The sequence below is a fragment of the Salvelinus alpinus genome, chromosome 32 (assembly GCF_045679555.1).
Source record: "Salvelinus alpinus chromosome 32, SLU_Salpinus.1, whole genome shotgun sequence".
Classification (NCBI taxonomy): Eukaryota; Metazoa; Chordata; class Actinopteri; order Salmoniformes; family Salmonidae; genus Salvelinus; species Salvelinus alpinus.
The window spans coordinates 1099860-1116792 of record NC_092117.1 but is presented as its reverse complement, the minus strand read 5'-3'; the positions used below and the strand labels follow the sequence as shown (position 1 = coordinate 1116792).

At 42.7% G+C, this 16933-nt stretch overlaps 1 pseudogene; it reads left to right on the top strand.

Annotated features, from left to right (window-relative positions):
• The first annotated feature begins 1111 nt into the window (after positions 1-1111).
• LOC139562155 (NLR family CARD domain-containing protein 3-like) lies at positions 1112-15259 on the top strand (annotated as a pseudogene).
• Positions 15260-16933: the final 1674 nt, after the last annotated feature.

Sequence of the window (16933 nt, the reverse complement as noted above, 5' to 3'; positions counted from 1 at the left end):
GCAAGGTTTCCCAGGTCTCAACTTCCTTTCGTCCTTCTTCCAAACCAAGTCAGTTGGCCGGATGTCGAAGCTCTTGGTCCCTTTCTTGATTCTCCTCCGGTAGTTCTCCTTCTGTTTCTTTTGCGCCTTGTCCATGTTCAGTCTCACCTTGATTGATAACAGAAATAAATGCAATTTATATTTCATATTATTACTAAATCATCTCTTACCTATCTCTTGGAGGGCCAGAAAATAAAAAAACAGCGGACAATAATTTTTACCTGGTCAAAAAAAACTCCACATGCTTCTCAGCCTGTCCCTGAAAGTGGTCCTTGAAGGCATTCTGATCTGGTTCAACATTTTCCACAACATCAGGTGGAGTTTCAGTGATTTGAAAGTATGTCATACAAAAATAGCAATAGACAAACAACAACACTAAGCCAATCACAAATTTGAAATACCACAGTATATCCAATAATTGTATGTACAATTGCATTGTTTACCTCAGTCAACAGCTGCTGCTCCCGTCCATACAGCAGGCGATAGGGTGAGTACGCTGGAGGCCTGGATGCCGCTGATGTGTGCAAAGAGAATGACCTTCAGGTTGTCCTCCCACCATTCCAGGAACCCGTCAAGGGACTTGCCCATGGCAGTCTTGAGGGTGTGGTTGGTCCATTCATCCAAACCTGGAGGAGGGGGTAGAAAAGGGACATCTATTGACAATGGAAGATAATGAAATGTCTGATTATGTACCATAGTAGAAAATAAAACAATTGTTAAAAAAATAAAACAAACCGTTGGTGACAGAATATAACCTATAAGATCCGTACCTATAAGATCCGACCTCGGTCACTCAAGATGACCTCAGGAGAACCACAGAAATAATCAGTCGCAGTCAGACACCAGCTGTTGCCATTCCTGGATTTCGCGAGGTCCACCCCTAACATATAAAGTGTTGGAGAGAAGATTACTTCATTCAGTATGCAGATTTTCATATTTGTAATTATAATGACACACAATCTATAACATTGAACTCTGCTGTGGTCAAATGAAGCAACCATTACAAAACAACTTATCAGGGCAAAATTTGAATTGTGACACTTGCCGATCGTGTGTCATTGTGAAACAACTGATGGGTTTCAACTCCTGCGACACAGTCTTCACCCTCTCAAACTTCTGTCAGGCTAGACAGGTACTGACCTTTAAGAACAAGCTGACAAATTGAAACACTGTGTGTTCTCTGATATGACATTCAATGAAATCATAATCATTACAGATATAATAGAATGTGAACGATAAACAAAAGGTTATTTCACTTGCCCAGCTGTCCACATCCTTGACAATCTCATGCGTATGTTGATTGACAATCTCAGAAGCGTATGTTGATTTTGGCAATCATGCGCTTCACTCCGAAATGGCCAACATGCATCTCGGTCAGCATGGCCTCCTTCTCGCAGTAAAACTCACCCTCCTATGTGGCTTGCCAACCTTCCCCCATAGGTACTGTACATGTGATTGTCTAACAAGTTTGAAGACAAGAGTTGTTGAAATACTCAAATCTAAGTAATTTTGTACGATTGTCTTTCTCTGTATCTCTCTGTCTTTCACTCTCTTCCCACCTCTCTCTTTCACTTTCATCCTTTCTTTCCTCCTCCCCCCTCTCTCTGTCTTGTGTGTCTGTCCAGCAAAGACAACTAGTTAAGGGCAGTTGGAATGACCATAATTGCTTAGACCTATTCATAAACCTCAATATGACAGACATATAACTAAATGTATAACTAGCAGCATCTAGATGACCAACTACCTAGATGGAAAATGGTTGTTGAAAAATGGTTGTTCATAGCTAAATCCTTCCAGTTATGTAATAGAAGTTAACATTCCCCTGAATAGTGAATTTCTGCACCTTACGAATGTTGCGCCTCTTGTCGAGATCAGTGGTGCCTTCATAGTACTTCGACTGGTTGGAAAGATAAAACAACATCTCCTTGAGGGATCCCATTGAAGTGCAAGCTACATACAAACAGAAAGTTAACGTTAGCTAGCTAACGTTAGCTAAACAAAACTGTTTGGCTAGCTAGCTAGCTGACTAGGCAGGCTGATGTAAGTAAATAAGAAACTTTACAGTAGCTAGCAATTTCAATCTAAAAACAGCTTAAATGATTTATTCCTATTTAACAATATTTTGTTATATAAAGGTAAAGGGAAAAAAACGTGTCTTCTTTGATACTATGGCGGTCTGCAAACAAATGCCACAGGCGCATGCCGCTACCCACTGCCATGGATGTATATCAACCCAAATAATTAACAAAATACAAATAAACAAAAACAAAACCCAACGTACTGCTTCATTCAGATTCAACTGCCAACGCCTATCCCTACAGGCTCTGGGGCTTGAAAAGCAAAAGCATCTTCGGACAGTATTCTTTGCAATGTTTCGTTAGTGAAGTCCTGGAAACCCCCCCAAATTTTTTTGCTGGGGGACACTATTTGGCATGACAGGCCCTTTGTTTTTTCCTTTGTTTTCCATAAATGACTACTGTAGTGGAATGATGAGACGGTGATAATACTTCTGACTGGCTGGCGTTCCCATGGAAGTCCTGGGGTCACTGACGCCAGGAGAGGTGTGAAGACAGATGAAAACATGAATCAACAAAATTAATTTTACTGTATGAATTACATTGTCACGTTTGGATTGATCAAGAGTTCGTACAGAGCTATGAATTTTGATATATTTTATTGTAGTGTAAGTGCTATGGATTTATTGTTACAGGGAGTGTTATTTTGTTTGTCGGGAAGCGGTTAGTTCAAAGAGGGAGCGACACAAGGATGCGCTCCTATCATTTACATTGAGTTGATTAGATTCAAATATGGCTGTGTTTTCCTGTCTTTTGTTTTAACTAGCAAATTGCAAAGAAATGCTATTTCAGTTTGGGCTTGAGTTTCTGCTTGACCTTGCTACCAAGCTCCTGTGTGTCTCAGACACACATCGTGTTTTCTCTCAGAGATTATTCTGAACTGAAAACAAATGTTACCACATTGTTTTAGCCTATTGGTGATAGTCATATACTCTGTGATATTCTGTAATGTATAATGTATTTCATGTACACTACACTGTAATTGTTTGAGTGTCAATTCTTTCATCCTATTAGTTAAATAGAGTAACTGAATTCCTCGTTTTACAGAGTAAATCTTTGATTGATTAAATGCTTATAATTTAGCATGTCTATTGGTAGTTGTTATGTACACTATACACATACTGTAGCATCTTCTTGGGTACCACCTTGACATCTCTGATCTGCTTGCCTCAATTAATTAATGCTAGAACACTGGTTGCCAGGATTAGGTTGTTGTATCTAGTTCTTAATAATTGCATAACGGTGCAAGTTAGAAATGTTCATTATAGTCATACTGAGTCGTTGATGCAATGATTTGCTATCTTGCTAGATCCTCCAGAGACGCACAGGGCCTGTTGCATATTTTTTTTACCGAAAACTACGGAACCACCACTTCAATATAGGCAAACACTCAGAAAAAAAGGTGCTATCTACAACCTAAAAGGATTTTTGGTTCCTAGAAGCCTTTTTGGTTCCAGGTAGAACCCCTTCTGTGCCTAGGTAGAACCCTTTTGGTCTCCATTCCACAGAGGGTTCTACATGGAACCAAAACTACTTCTACCTGGATCCAAAAAGGGTTCTCCTTTGGTGACAGGCAAAGCCTATGAAGTTTATACCATTTTCATTTTGTACTCAAGCATCTGCCTGGTATTCAAGATAACACGCAACATAGGCAGCGGGGTAGCCTAGTGGTTAGAGTTGGGCAAGTTCAAATCCCCGAGCTGACAAGGTACAAATCTGTCGTTCAGCCTCTGAACAAGGCAGTTAACCCACTGTTCCTAGGCCATCATTGAAAATAAGAATTTGTTCTTAACTGACTTGCCTAGTTAAATAAAGGTAAAATAAAAATAGCACCACCACCTTTGAAGGTTTTCATCAACCTCTGCTAGGACTTAAATAGCAGTGTTCCAAGAACCTGCACCAGGGGCGACTGTAGTATCAACCAATCAGACAAAAATAAAAGGATAACCGGGACTCATTTTAGATCCCGAGAGGTCCTTATTTTCATAATGTATGCTCAAACTCTCATCACTCTCCTTTGCCATCTCCTCATGTCTTTTCTTAGAATTCCATCCACACACACACACACACACACACACACACACACACACACACACACACACACACACACACACACACACACACACACACACACACACACACACACACACACACACACACACACACACACACACACACACACACACACACACACACACACACACACACACACACACACACACACACACACACACACAAACTGAAGTGAGTCTAGGGTGGCAGGTAAGGTGGAAGTTTTATGATCCTTGACTAGTCTCTCAAAGCACTTCATGATGACAGAAGTGAGTGTTACGGGGCGATAGTCATTTAGTTCAATTATCTTGGCCTTCTTTTGCACAGGAACAATGGTGGCCATCTTGAAGCATGTGGGGACTGCAGACTGGGTTAGGGAGAGATTGAATATTTCCTTAAACACACCAGCCAGCTGGTCTGCGCGTGCTCTGAGGACGTGGCTAGGGATGCCGTCTTGGCCAGCAGCCTTGGGAGGGTTACCAAGTTTAAATGTCTTACACACGTCGGCCACGGAGAAGGAGAGGGGAGGCCCTTAGTCCTTGGTAGCAGGTCGCGTTGGTGGCACTGTATTATCCTCATAGCGGGCAAAGAAGGTGTTTAGTTTGTCTGGAAGCGAGACGTCGGTGTCCGTAACGTGGCTGGTATTCTTTTTGTAGTCCGTAATTGACTGTAGACCCTGCCACATACGTCTCGTGTCTGAGCCGTTGAATTGCGACTCCACTTTGTCCCTATACCGACATTTCACTAGTTTGATTGCCTTGCGGAGGGAAAAAAAAAAACACACTGTTTATATTAGGCCATATTCCCTGACATCTTTCCATGGTTGAATGCGGTGGTTCGCGCTTTCAGTTTTGCACGAATACCGCCCTTCTATCCACGGTTTCTGGTTAGGGTAGGTTTTAAAAGTCAGAGTGGGTACAACATCTCCAATACACTTCCTTATAAACTCACGAGTCAGCGTATAAATCCATGTTATTCTCTGAGGCTTGATCAAGCAGACTGGGAAATCCCAGTCTGCTTGATCAAAACAATCTTGAAGCGGGGATTCTGATTGGTCAGACCACTGTTGAATGGTTCTAGTCACGGGTACATCCTGTTTAAATTTCTGCCCACAGGATGGTAGGAGCAAGATGGAGTCATGGTCAGATTTGCCGATGGGAGGGCGGGGGAGGGCCTTGTATGCATCGTGGAAGTTTGAGTAGCAGTGGTCCAGTGTATTGCCCGTGCGGGTGCTACAGTCAATGTGCTGGTAGAATTTAGGTAGCCTTGTTCTCAAATTAGCTTTGTTAAAATCCCCAGCTACAATAAATGCAGCCTCAGGATATATGGTTTCCAGTTTACATAGAGTCAAATCAAATCAAGTTTATTTTATATAGCCCTTCGTACATCAGCTAATATCTCGAAGTGCTGTACAGAAACCCAGCCTAAAACCCCAAACAGCAAGCAATGCAGGTGTAGAAGCACGGTGGCTAGGAAAAACTCCCTAGAAAGGCCAAAACCTAGGAAGAAACCTAGAGAGGAACAAGGCTATGAGGGGTGGCCAGTCCTCTTCTGGCTGTGCCGGGTGGAGATTATAACAGAACATGGCCAAGATGTTCAAATGTTCATAAATGTTCACAAATAATCAGGAGTAAATGTCAGTTGGCTTTTCATAGCCGATCATTAAGAGTATCTCTACCGCTCCTGCGGTCTCTAGAGAGTTGAAAACAGCAGGTCTGGGACAGGTAGCACGTCCGGTGGACAGGCCAGGGTTCCATAGCCGCAGGCAGAACAGTTGGAACTGGAACAGCAGCAAGGCCAGGTGGACTGGGGACAGCAAGAAGTCATCATGCCCGGTAGTCCTGACGCATGGTCCTAGGGCTCAGGTCCTCCGAGAGAGAGAAAGAAAGAGAGAAGGAGAGAATTAGAGAGAGCATACTTAAATTCACACAGGACACCGGATAAGACAGGAGAAGTACTCCAGATATAACCAACTGACCCTAGCCCCCCGATACATAAACTACTGCAGCATAAATACTGGAGGCTGAGACAGGTCAGAGTTCAGGTCAGAGTGAACAGGTCAGAGTTCATATCCTCAGGCAGACCAGTAGAAACTGGATCAGCAGCACTACAAGGTATCACGTCTGGTGGAGCATGTATCAATTCTGATAGGATGGAAAGACAGGGAACGCTGCTCTCAGATCAGTTTTCTCCATTCAAATCTTTCCTCAACATAATAATTATTTCGCAATACTGATGACGGATCAGCATCGAGAGAAATATTATCACCTATGGCTGCAAATATTGAGGCGGCTTATTTTAATGCTTAACCAATAAAAATGCACTAAATCACAGATTTGGCACATAATTGTGATCATGTTAGGCTACACATCATGAAATATATGGAGATGAATTATTGGCCATCACAAAGAGACGGATAAACCATGTGATTCTAAGTTTAGCAGAGATCTTCTGTGTATAAAGTCACGCGGAAGGGCAAGAAAGCAACTAATGACACAGTCAGCTGTTCTAGTGGTCTGAGGCAGGTGTTAGATTCCGAGCGTTTTCAACGTTAGTAACAATGTTTTTATGAAACAGCTCAGTGATTTAACAATGATAATACGAAGATTCTAATGATGAACTGAGCCTTCAAATGCTTTTGTGAAACCAGACCCTGAAAAACATCTGCTAAATGACTCAAATGCCAAATGTAAATGTTATACATACAGATCTCATATTACTGAATTGAATTATTATTTTAAAATATGTAAATATTGATGTCACAAGTGTATAATTTGTACAGTTCTTTATTAAAATGTATTTATTTGTAACATTTGACTGTGTAAAACCTAGAAGTACTAAATATTTCTCTGAGAGTGAGGCAGACATATAGCATTTAGCAAAAAAACATTTGTCTCTCTGAAATGAAGTGATAGATTATAAACAATTATAAACAAAGACATGTCTGAACAACCACCATGCCATGATTAGATCGTGAAAAAACACAACAATTTATTTGAGAATTTCTTTAAACAATAAAAGCTTGACGAACATTTCTGAAAATGGATATATAGCGTTTTGGAAGGAAACTGTTGTTTCCCCATCTGAGCTCAGAGTAGATGAGAGATGTAATGTTTGTCTCTGTTGTGTTGAAGCCCAATCAAGCAGGAGAGACCAGCCTCCCCTGTACCCAGCTGTGTGTCCATGAAGAGTGACCGGTCTATTGGTAAACCTATACAGTTTAGAGAGGGAGACTTTTCTACTGAACAAAGGTAAGAAGAACTCATGGGTCATGGTCAGTGAGTTTAACAACACTGTCTCCAGTCATTTCTCCTCTCCCATTTTCCCATTTATTTAGATTGTTTTCATAATCCATAGGCTAATCCTTTTGTCCATTTCCATAGTCCTAAAACAATATTAAACAAACACAACATTCCCTCCGTGTGTGTGTGTGTGTGTGTGTGTGTGTGTGTGTGTGTGTGTGTGTGTGTGTGTGTGTGTGTGTGTGTGTGTGTGTGTGTGTGTGTGTGTGTGTGTGTGTGTGTGTGTGTGTGTGTGTGTGTGTGCACACTCCCTGGATGAGGAGATGTAATCTCATGTTTTGTCCACAGAAACCAACAGGAGAGATCAGAGTCAGAGATGCTCAGTGGTCAGTCTTCCCAGAGTCATCAAACAGATGGCCTCCATATTCAATGTATGTGGTCCTGTTATGTACATTTGTTTTTGTTTACCTCAAGTAAAGTTGATCTGTCAATCATTCATTAATGTGTTGATGAGAAAGCATTTCTTCTCTTGCTTAACATATTTACTTGATTTATTTCAGTTGCTTGAAGAGAATATTTTGACATTTGTGAAGAATGAGCTAAAGATTTTCAAGAGGATTCTTAGTCCAGAACTCCCAGAAGGCTTTGAGAGTCAGAAGCAGGATAAGGAAGTGGTCGACACTGAGGATGAGAAGCAGGAGAGCAGTGCCAGAGAGGGGGCTCTGAAGATCACACTGCACGTCCTGAGGAAAATGAACCAGAAGGAGCTTGCTGACACACTGGAGAACTGTAAGATCTGTCTGCCTCATGTTGAATGCTGTTTTATAACATTTAAAAGCTGTAGCTAAATTACAGCTAAAGTAGCTTTGTAACTCAATGACATTGTAGCAGATTTAACACAACACCTCATCAAGTAGCAGCAGGGATGTGTTGTGTTGATTAATTTAGAGAGAGAGAGAGAGAGAGAGAGAGAGAGAGAGAGAGAGAGAGAGAGAGAGAGAGAGAGAGAGAGAGAGAGAGAGAGAGAGAGAGAGAGAGAGAGAGAGAGAGAGAGAGAGAGAGAGAGAGAGAGAGAGAGAGAGAGGTCACACTAGTCTGTAATGCATTATGAAAACATTTACACATTGTACAGTCAGTTAAGAGAATAAATTATATTTTAAAACGATATAACAGTCCTACAATACTGTAGGCATTAAAACAGACGTAATATTAATATCCTCTGTGTTATTTCTAGATTCAGATGAGCTTGCTGTGATTTACCAACGTGAACTCAAATCTAATCTAAAGAAGAAGTTTCAATGTGTATTTGAGGGGATCGCTAAACAAGGAAACCCGACACTTCTCAATAAGATCTACACAGAGCTCTACATCACAGAGGGTGGGACAGGAGAGGTCAATAATGAACATGAACTGAGACAGATTGAGACAACAACCAGGAAGCAAGCAAGACCAGAGACTGCAATCAAATGTAACGACATCTTCACACCTTTAACTGGACAAGACAAACTTATCAGAACTGTGCTGACAAAGGGAGTAGCTGGCATTGGAAAAACAGTCTCTGTGCAGAAGTTCATTGTGGACTCGGCTGATGGAAATCAAATCAGGATGTCCAATTTGTATTTTCATTCCCTTTTCGGGAGCTGAATTTGAGGAAAGAGGACAAACACAGTTTGATTGAACTTGTTAATCACTTCTCAATGGAAACCAAACTATCAAGAATCTCCAACTATGACAAGTACAAAGTTCTGTTCATCTTTGATGGTCTGGATGAGTGCCGACTGCCCCTAGACTTCCAGAAGAACAAGATCTGTTGTGACGTCACAGAGTCAACTTCAGTGGATGTTCTGCTGACAAATCTCATCAAGGGAAATCTGCTTCCCTCTGCTCTCATCTGGATAACTACCCGACCTGCAGCAGCCAATAAGATCCCTTCAGGGTGTGTTGACCAGGTGACAGAGGTACGAGGGTTCAATGACCCACAGAAGGAGGAGTACTTCAGGAAGAGATTCAGTGATGAGGACTTGGCCAGCAGAATCATCTCACACATAAAGACATCAAGGAACCTCCACATCATGTGCCACATTCCAGTCTTCTGTTGGATTTCTGCAACCGTCCTTGAACACATGCTGAACCATGAGAGAGAAGAGATGCCCAAGACTCTGACTGAGATGTACACACACCTTGTGGTGTTTCATACCAAACAGAAGAATGAAAAGTATCTTGGGAAAGAAGAGACAGGTCCACACTGGAATAAAGAGAGCATACTGTCACTGGGAAAACTGGCTTTTCAACAACTTGTGAATGGCAGTCTGATTTTCTATGAAAAAGACCTGAAAGAGGCTGGCATTGATGTCAATGAAGCCTCAGTGTACTCAGGATTGTGCACACAGCTCTTTAAAGAGCAATGTGGGCTGTACCAGTACAAGGTGTACTGCTTTGTTCATCTGAGCATTCAGGAGTTTCTGGCTGCGGTATATGTGTTCCTCTCATTCATCAACAACAATGAGAATCTAATGGACAAACTGAAAACAAAAGACAAATCTGAAGTTACTTTCTACAAGAGTGCTGTGGATAAAGCCTTACAAAGTGAGACGGGAAACCTGGACCTGTTCCTCCGCTCCTTCTGGGCCTCTCACTGGAGTCCAATCAGAAGCACTTACGAGGTCTACTGACAAAGACAAGAAGCAGCTCACAGAGCCATGAAGAAACAGTCAAGTACATCAAGGAGAAGATCAGGGAGAATCCCTCTCCAGAGAGGTCCATCAATCTGTTCCACTGTCTGAATGAACTGAATGACCATTCTCTAGTGGAGGAGATCCAAAGCTTCCTGAGCTCAGGAAGTCTCTCAGAAGCCAAATTGTCATTCTGCACAGTGGTCAGCTCTGGTCTTTGTGTTGCTGACTTCAGAAAAGGAGCTGGATGTGTTTGACCTGAAGAAATACTCCAGATCAGAGGAAGGTCTTCTGAGGCTGCTGCCAGTGGTCAAAGCCTCCAGAGTTGCTCTGTGAGTAATTAAAATGACATATAAGAACTAATCATCAGGAAGAAATATTCAGCTTCTAGAAAAAGATGTATTATAATATGTATATAATATTAAATTGAAAAACATATTGAATAAATGCATTGATGTTCACATTAGTATAACATTATGACCATACAATTCCAGGAGACTATGTAGGAGACAGAAGTTGAATCTGTATGCTGTTTGAGAGAAAATCCAAATGCACCTGCCATTGTCCTTCTGCACTACTGGTGTTAAATGAACAATGTGTTTGTGAAGTCATGATGATCTCTTTGTCAGGCTGTCAGGCTGTGGAGTCACAGAGGAAGGCTGTGCTTCTCTGGTCTCAGCTCTGAGGTCAAACCCCTCAAACCTGAGAGAGCTGGACCTGAGTAACAATGACCTGAAGGATTCAGGAGTGAAGCTGCTCTCTGCTGGACTGGGGAATCCCCACTGTAAACTGGAGACTCTGAGGTCTCCACTCTGACTATGTGCAGGTCCAGTGATCTGTGAGCTGCTCTGACAGCTGGTGCTTTAAGTTAGTGAGGGAGATTTGAGTCTCCAGCTTAAGAGATTTTTGCAGTTTGTTCCAGTCATTGGCGGCAGAGAACTGGAAGGAAAGACGACCAAAGGAGGAATTGGCTTTGGGGGTGACCAGTGAGATATACCTGCTGGAGCGCGTGCTACGAGTGGGTGCTGCTATGGTGACCAGTGAGCTGAGATAAGGCAGGGCTTTACCTAGCAGAGACTTGTAGATAACCTGTAGCCAGTGGGATTGGCGACGAGTATGAAGCGAGGGCCAACCAACGAGAGCATACAGGTCGCAATGGTGGGTAGCGTATGGGGCTTTGGTGACAAAACGGATGGCACTGTGATAGACTGCATCCAGTTTGTTGAGTAGAGTGTTGGAGGCTATTTTATAGATGACATCACCGAAGTCGAGGATCGGTAGGATGGTCAGTTTTACGAGGGTATGTTTGGCAGCATGAGTGAAGGATGCTTTGTTGTGATATAGGAAGCCGATTCTAGATTTAATTTTGGATTGGAGATGCTTAATGTGGGTCTAGAAGGAGAGTTTACCATCTAACCAGACACCTAGGTATTTGTAGTTGTCCACGTATTCTAAGTCAGAGCCGTCCAGAGTAATGATGCTGGACGGCCGAGCAGGTGCGGGCAGTGATCGTTGAATAGCATGCATTTAGTTTTACTTGCGTCTAAGAGCAGTTGGAGGCCACGGAAGGAGAGTTGTATGGCATTGAAGCTCGTCTGGAGGTTAGTTAACACAGTGTCCAAAGAAGGGCCAGATGTATACAGAAAGGTGTCGCCTGCGTAGAGGTGGATCAGAGAATCACCAGCAGCAAGAGCGATATCATTGATGTATACAGAGGAGAGAGTCGACCCGAGAATTGAACCCTGTGGCACCCCCATAGAGACTGCCAGAGGTCCGGACAACAGGCCCTCCGATTTGACACACGGAACTCTATCAGAGAAGTAGTTGGTAAACCAGGCGAGGCAGTCATTTGAGAAACCAAGGCTGTCGAGTCTGCCAATAAGAATGTAGTGTTTGACAGAGTCGAAAGCCTTAGCCAGGTCGATGAAAACGGCTGCACAGTAATGACTCTTATCGATGGCGGTTATGATGTCGTTTAGGACCTTGAGCGTGGCTGAGGTGCACCCATGACCAGCTCTGAAACCAGATTGCATAGCGGAGATGGTACGGTGGGATTCGAAATGGTTGGTAATCTGTTTGTTGACTTGGCTTTCGAAGACCTTAGAAAGACAGGGTAGGATAGATATAGGTCTGTAGCAGTTTGGGTCTAGAGTGTCACCTCCTTTGAAGAGGGGGATGACCGCGGCAGCTTTCCAATCTTTGGGAATCTCAGAAGATATGAAAGAGAGGTTGAACATGCTAGTAATAGGGGTTGCAACAATTTCGGCAGATCATTTTAGAAAGAGAGGGTCCAGATTGTCTAGCCCGGCTGATTTGTAAGGGTACAGATTTTGCAGCTCTTTCAGAACATCAGCTATCTGGATTTGGGTGAAGGAGAAATGGTGGGGGCTTTGGCGGGTTGCTGTGGAGGGTGCCGGGCAGTTGACCGGGGTAGGGGTAGCCAGTTGGAAAGCATGGCCGGCCGTAGAGAAATGCTTATTGAAATTCTCAATTATAGTGGATTTATCGGTGGTGACAGTGTTTCCTAGCCTCAGAGCAGTGGGCAGCTGGGAGGAGGTGCTCTTCTTCTCCATGGACTTTACAGTGTCCCAGAACTTTTTGAGTTAGTACTACAGGATGCAAATTATTCGATGCTAATGCAGAACGCCACAGGATGTTTTTGTGCTGGTTAAGGGCAGACAGATCTGGAGTGAACCAAGGACTATATCTATTCCTAGTTCTAACATTTTTGAATGGGGCATGCTTAATTAAGATGGTGAGGAAGGCACTTTTAAATAATAGCCAGGCATCATCTACTGACGGGATGAGGTCAATGTCATTCCAGGATACCCCGGCCAGGTCAATTAGAAAGGCCTGCTCGCAGAAGTGTTTTAGGGAGCGTTTGACAGTGATGAGGGGTGGTCGTTTGGTCGCAGACCCATTACGGATGCATGCAATGAGGCAGTGATCGCTGAGATCTTGATTGAAAACAGCAGAGGTGTATTTGGAGGGTGAGTTAGTTAGGATGACATCTATGAGGGTGCCCATGTTACCGGATTTGGAGTTGTACCTGGTAGGTTAATTGATAATTTGAGTGAGATTGAGGGCATCAAGCTTAGATTGTAGGATGGCCGGGGTGTTAAGCATGTCCCAGTTTAGGTCACCTAGTATCACGAGCTCAGAAGATAGATGGGGGGCAATCAATTCACATATGGTATCGAGGGCACAGCTGGGGGCAAAGGGAGGTCTATAGCAAGCGGCAACAGTGAGAGATTTGTTTCTGGAAAGGGGAATTTTTAGAAGTAGAAGCTCGAATTGTTGGGGTACAGACTTGGATAGTAATACAGAACTCTGCAGGCTATCTTTGCAGTAGATTGCATCACCGCCCCCTTTGGCAGTTCTATCTTGGCGGAAAATGTTATAGTTAGCGATGGAGATTTCAGGGTTTTTGGTGGTTTTCCTAAGCCAGGATTCAGACATGGCTAAGACATCCGGTTTGGCAGAGTGTGCTAAAGCAGTGAGTAAAACAAATAATAATGAGATATCCATTTATAAATAGATATGGCAGGTTTCAAGACACTGATATATCTGGAAATTTTGAAACAAATATACTGCCACTACTTTCACCACATAAGAATAGCAGTGTGGTTTTAATATGACTTGACTCTTTGCAGGTTGTCACACTGTCTAGTCACAGAGGAAGGCTGTGCTTCTCTGGTCTCAGCTCTGAGGTCAAACCCCTCACACCTGAGAGAGCTGGACCTGAGCTACAATCACCCAGGAGACTCAGGAGTCAGACTGCTCTCTGCTGGACTGGAGGATCCACACTGCAGACTGGAGAAACTCAAGTATGTAGAGGGTTTATGTCAATATTGAAATCAGACATGTTGGACTTATCAGGCTAGTTAAGACAAACATTCTTACCACCACTTGGACAACGGTATATGCTAACTGTGTTTGTGCATTAGTGTGTGTGTGTGTCCAGTGTGTGTGTGTCCAGTGTGTGTGTGTGTGTGTGTGTGTGTGTGTGTGTGTGTGTGTGTGTGTGTGTGTGTGTGTGTGTGTGTGTGTGTGTGTGTGTGTGTGTGTGTGTGTGTGTGTGTGTGTGTGTGTGTGTGTGTGTGTGTGTGAGAGTTCCCGTGTATCACTCAATTACAGTCTGTTCTTCTGCTTACCGTTACAGTGTGGAACATGGTGGAGAGTACACAATGAAACCTGGGCTTAGAAAATGTGAGTGTTGACTGCTGTGAAGAATATGACTAAGAATAAGTCTTAATTCAAGTTAAGTCAAAGTCAAAGACGACCATCATTACTTACTTGGTCATATTAAATATCAGCTGTAGTTCTACAGAAGCAGAAATCAGGGACACCAAAGTTTACACAGAGTTGCAGTGACAATGTGTGTGTGTGTATGTGTGGCGCGTTCGTGTTACATAAGGAATGTGTGTGTGTGTAATTAATGGGAATAAGTGTGTTTTATATTACCATAAGGTTTAACATATGATCATTCAACAAGTCTCAAGTTACCTTAACTTCTCCTTTTGATACCTAGAAACATCTACATTAAATGAATTAGTGAAAAGTGAGTTAACATTCTAATGTGAATGATGATGATATCTAATATTGTGTCTGGTTTCATCCATCAGATGTCTGTGATCTCACACTGGACCCAAACACAGTAAACAGACTCCTCTCTCTGTCTGAGGAGAACAGAAAGGTGACATGGAGGAGAGAGGAGCAACCGTATCTTGATCACCCAGAGAGATTTGAGAACTATGAACAGGTGCTGTGTAGAGAGGGTCTGACTGGGCGCTGTTACTGGGAGGTAGAGTGGAGTGGGAGAAGGGTTGATATAGGAGTGACATATAAAGGAATCAGTAGGAAAGGAAGGGCTAATGACTGTTGTCTTGGATACAATGACACGTCCTGGACTCTTTTCTGCTATGACAACAGTTACATTGCCTGTCACAATAATAATCCCATTACTATAGACATCCGCCCCTCCAGCTCCCACAGAGTAGGAGTGTATCTGGACTGTCCAGGCGGCACTCTGTCCTTCTACGTAGTCTCCTCTGACACACTGACCCACCTGTACACATTCACCTCCACATTCACTGAGCCCCTCTATCCAGGGTTTAGGCTTTGGTATGATGGCGAGTCAGTGTCCCTGTGTCAAGCACTACGTGATGTTTCACTCTAATTATGGTCATGTTCAGTAAGACACACTGGAGCAGCAATGTAGAATATCTCTCTAGTGTTTAAACCCCTCAATCCATGGTGTTTGGTATGAATCTCTCTCTAGTGTGTAAACCCCTCTATCCAGGGTGTTTGGTATGAATATCTCTCTAGTGTGTAAACCCTTCTATCCAGGGTGTTTGGTATGAATATCTCTCTAGTGTGTAAACCCCTCTATCCAGGGTGTTTGGTATGAATATCTCTCTAGTGTGTAAACCCCTCTATCCAGGGTGTTTGGTATGAATATCTCTCTAGTGTGGAAACCCCTCTATCCAGGGTGTTTGGTATAAAACATGTGTATTAGCATTGTTTTCAGGTAATATAAAGGATAGGTGTGTATGTAATATAAAGATGTGTACAATCCTGTTACTCTGCTTGTGTAAGTTGCTGTTTTCACATAACTCTGTACCTAATTCACCATGGCTGTGCACATCTCGTGTTCCTCTGTTCTCTGAAACTTGTCTGTTCTGAACAAAGTCTCTCCTCATCCTCTATTCTAAGAACCAACAGTTCTTGGTACTCGTAGGAGAACACAGAGGACTCTGAATATTTGGCCACCTCATCCACATGTTCAACACATTGAGTCAGTTGTGGTGGAACCAGCCATGACTAAGCATTTATAGGTCTACTATATAAGACCTCTGTTGGTTTCTGTATGTCAGAGCTCTTGGCCCAACACTCAAGAGTGTGGGGTTGACCAGCCTCATTATTGCAGGACTGAATCACTTACAGGTGCAGTGGCGACCCGTCATTCAGGGCAGGTGGGGCTGTTTTGAGCCCTAAATTTTTAGCAAAATAAATAAAATCCCACCCAAAAATTGGGGGCTTGCCTGTTTTGCATGTTATTTTGGCATTAATACGTGACACATATCAGTTTGCAAACAATGTAAATTTTTTTTTATATATCATTGAATTAATAAAGCTGCATACAAACATGGTTTCTTTTTTGTTTTCTTGAGTAAGGCAACTCCAAAATGTAGTTGTTTCAGCCTAGCTCAGTGCTTTTTAGTGGTGGTGGTGGGGCAACCCAGCAGAAAAAAGTGTTGCGCCGTGATTGACCAAGTGTCCTGTCACTCATGGGGAAACTACGTCACCTCCAAGTCTAAGGGGAGACCTGGAGAATTTGAGCCTCTTTGGGTGCTGCCATAGAGTTACATTAAAAGTGCCCATCCAAGAAGGCTCAGTCATTGGCCACAGATAAAATGACGTCAAATCACGTTATATCTACAGTAGCTTTGATTGGACTGATCGTGTCAACATCATACCTTCAAAATCTTAGCTAGCAAGCTTGCAGTCATCCACATGAATCAAGTTGACAATCTACTGGCAAATCACATGAAGATACAGTGGGGCAAAAAAGTATTTAGTCAGCCACCAATTGTGCAAATTCTCCCACTTAAAAAGATGAGAGAGGCCTGTAATTTTCATCATAGGTACACTTCAACTATGACAGACAAAATGAGAAAGAAAATCCAGAAAATCACATTGTAGGATTTTTAATGAATTTATTTGCAAATTATGGTGGAAAATAAGTATTTGGTCAATAACAAAAGTTTATCTCAATACTTTGTTATATACCCTTTGTTGGCAATGACAGAGGTCAAACGTTTTCTGTAAGTCTTCACAAGGTTTTCACACA